The sequence below is a fragment of the Austrofundulus limnaeus genome, unplaced genomic scaffold (assembly GCF_001266775.1).
Source record: "Austrofundulus limnaeus strain Quisiro unplaced genomic scaffold, Austrofundulus_limnaeus-1.0 Scaffold72, whole genome shotgun sequence".
Taxonomy (NCBI): Eukaryota; Metazoa; Chordata; class Actinopteri; order Cyprinodontiformes; family Rivulidae; genus Austrofundulus; species Austrofundulus limnaeus.
Genome location: NW_013952474.1, coordinates 1,765,613 through 1,769,150, shown reverse-complemented (window position 1 = coordinate 1,769,150; position 3,538 = coordinate 1,765,613). Strand labels below are relative to the sequence as shown.

General features: G+C 45.8%; 1 protein-coding gene across 6 annotated transcripts in view; it reads right to left on the bottom strand.

The window, feature by feature from the left end:
* The window catches only part of LOC106519169 (helix-loop-helix protein 2), a 37,825-nt gene that overhangs the window by 1,378 nt on the left and 32,909 nt on the right, over positions 1-3,538 (bottom strand). For 2 of the 6 annotated variants that reach the window (XM_014010725.1, XM_014010728.1), the window contains 2 exons: positions 2,404-2,792; positions 62-218 (listed from right to left, as the gene is read on the bottom strand). The gene's annotated coding sequence lies outside the window, so the exon portion shown is untranslated. Of the gene's footprint in view, positions 1-61; positions 786-2,403; positions 3,399-3,538 lie in introns of those variants that run through there. The other 4 variants (XM_014010727.1, XM_014010729.1, XM_014010724.1 and 1 more) reach the window with 3 other exon arrangements.

Below are 3,538 nucleotides of genomic sequence, written 5' to 3'. Positions count from 1 at the left end.
GTTTAAAAGGAAAATCTCATGTTATTATTTTTAAGATGTTTCTCTGGAGTTTCAGCCTTACCTTGACAAAGACTTGTGAGGAAATTTATTTTATTTTTTTCTTTCTTTCTTGGAATCGAACTAAAAAAAGCAGTCAGTCTGGAGTTCTGTTCAACTCATCGTCCAGGAGCCAAACCAGCAGCAGATGTCAGAGGAAACAACGGCGCGAAGCATTCAGGCTGAGGAAAATATCAAAAGATCAAAAATAACAACAACAAACTGGAATCTATAGTTTCACTTTTTCCCAGCTGCAAACTTGCAGCATCACTCAGGTGGAAGGCGGGGGTCTGACAGAGAAATCTTGATTTAAAAAAACAGCCTGGAGATCAGCTCAGATGAACGATGAAGAAGAAGAGGTGATGAAGGTGGCGATAAGCGGCGAGCCCTCCGCCTGATCTCAGATCAGACAATAGGTGAGGTGAGACAGGCGTGAAGGTGCAGCGGTCCGCCTCTGGAAGATGGGGATGAAGATAAGGCTTCTTCCTCGCCGGGAATCGGTCAGATCACAGATAAATCCCCTCTTCCTCCTCCTCCTCCTCCTCACGGTATCCTTCCTCCTCTTCCCCTCATCATCCTCCGGAGCATCATGTGTGAGATAAGATCCAAACCATCCCCACTAATAAAGGCTCACTTCGTGGACAGAGGGGACGGAATATATTTGAGGATTGGGCATTGTCTAACGCCGCCTCCTTCCCTCCCTCCTCTCCTCTCCTCTCCTCGCCTCCCTCCCTCTCCTCATGCCCCTCGGCCCTCCAGCACTCTGCCTCCCCTGGGAGTAGTGGGCAGAGATGTGTATGTGTTAAAAGCAGTGAAAGGAAAGGAAAAACATGCGTGTTGTGAGTTTGTGCACGTGTGTGCATTGTTAGTAAGAAAAAGCAGTGATTAAGAGAAGTAACTGTTTTGTTTTTTGAGGGGTGGGGGCAAGAAGAGGAAGAGATTTTGAACTTGAATCTAATTAATATTCAAACACATCTTCATTCAGACATAATGCTTCCTGTGATGTTTTGAAATGTGAAAATGAAAGTTAATGTTTTACTTTACGTGTCATCTAAAACTCATTTAATGTCTTTATAAAACCACATTAAACCAGACTTTGATCATTAAARTAGCTGCACGAGTTTAAGATTTAAAGAATTAATGTTTATACATAAGCGAAATGAGTTGTAATGAATAACTAAATCAATAAAAAAAGATTTGCAGTTTGTTGGYTGCGTTGTTGTTGGGCGACAAGCTAGTTTATTATTTCCCCAGTGCGGTCAGGGGGCGGAGTCACGTATGGGCTTGTTCCTGAACGATGGAGACGGAGCCATGAATCGGGGCTTCCTCCTCAGTAACGAGGGCGTTGCTTAGGGTTGGTTATGATGAAGAAAGAGTTGAGTTTAAAAGACAAAGCTCTGGATTTACTGCTCCGTCTACGTTCCAACCCTCACCTGTGAAGGTTTGGATCAGCACCCAAAAGAACCAGACCTTGGATCCAAGCAGATGAAATGATCTTCCTTCACAGGCTCAGCCTTGGAGATCAGGTTCATCTGGTCTGGAACCCTTCCTTTGGAGGTTTTACAGGCATGACCCACTGAGAAAAGACCCAGAYCTCTCCGGAGGGATTATACATTCTCTCTGGTCTGAGAACACCTTGGTTTAAGTTTTTAAAGACTCATAAGAGTAAATTTACTTGGTGGTGAGCAACATTACCTGAAATATCTCGTGCTCCAGTTCTTTCTTAYTTTTCTGCACAACTGCAGTGACTCAAAGTCGAACTGGACTCTTGTTCTTTGGCTTTTATGTACAAAAACCAGGAGGTCTTTTACATAAATAAAGCAATTTTTGCCATAGAGCAGATATTTCACCACCAACAGCTTTTAAATAACTTCACTACTCGAAGTGGAAACCTGGCGTTAGGTAAAAAATTATTAAACTCAGTTTCYCTAAACTGGTCCTTTAAAGAGCTACGTACAACAGGTGAGATGTTAAGAGTCCRGTTGGTCGTAGCATTTAGCTAGGTACCAAATAAAACTGTTTCTCTTTATCAACTTTTTCTTTATATCAGGCCTCTCTCAGTGTTGCACCTGCCACAGTCCCAGACGAGGCCGTGAGTATTTCAGACACTGGGTTGTTTTCTGCTCCTCCCTCCTCCCATCATGCCTCCCTGTGCCCAGTGGCACCACCAGCGTCGAGGTCAGGAGGGCACAGTTCCAGAGGAGGAGCGGTGGCCAGCGAGCGTGGAGACTGGCTGCGCCTAACGAGGTGATTAAAACGATCAGGGGAAGCACGGATGAGTCGGCGTGGCCCAAAGCCACCTCCGTGTGTACCGCCACCGCACACACACACACACACACACACACACACACACACACACACACACACCAGAGAGAGATGTTCCAACCCCGGCACCAGAAGGACCGTATCGATGAAAAGTGTGTGAGTGAGATGACGGACAGCTCGCCCTGGGCTCCAGTTGGGTCGGTGGGGTTTGTGTGACACGCAGAGACTCGCAGCAGGGCGTGTTGGAGACGTGTCAGGACCAGGAGACAGAGGCCTCCTGACAGCTGGAGCCCACGGACACYCCGCGCACATCCACCCTAATTGCTCCCACAGACGGGGACAGGGGGTGGGGGGAGGCCTGTTTGGTGGTCACCCGGATCCTGCCTCAGTCCACGGGGCTCCTGGCCAAAGACACGAAGGACACCTCCGAGGCTGTTTTGTTGCAGTTCCGTCCCACAGCTGGTGCAGCGAGTCCAGAGACGAGCGGCGAACTGCGGGGTGGAGGAGTCACAGGAGGACTGTTAATGGGTGTTTAGTCACGGTATTTACTCTGGTCTGAGCTGAACTCTGTCCACTAAAACTCACACAGAGGCTGTTAGAAACACACATAAATCAAATGAGCAAACATTTRCACATCAGCTTAATAAAACGGAGCAAAAAGACAGAATAAAACCACAAGTGGTTGTAACAAAAATGGTAATGAGCATAAAACACGACAACTGAAAATATCTTAACCTGCTGGTTTCTTAAACAGCTGCAAAGACTCAATGTCATTCAAATAAACTCACATTTATAATCTGATTAGTTTCATGCAAGTGACATGCTGATGAGCATCACATGCTCATGGTATTTTTCTATATGTGGGGTTCTGTGGCAAGGTTACGAACAGTTAATATCTTACCTGTTGTAGAAAGCTCTATGAGTGATCTCATTCTGGACTGTAAAGATAACAGGATTATACCTACAGTAAGTTAGTTTGTAAATAAAAGTCCAAACTGAAGTTGCTCAGGTTCTGATGAATGACTGATGAAGTTCATCAAGATAAACGTTTTATTCCATCCATCCATCCATCCATCCATCCATCCATCCATCCATCCATCCATCCAACAATTCAACCATCCATCCATCCATCCAACAACTCAACCATCCATCCATCCATCCAACAGCTCAACCATCCATCCATCCATCCATCCATCCATCCATCCATCCATCCAACAACTCAACCACCCATTCACCC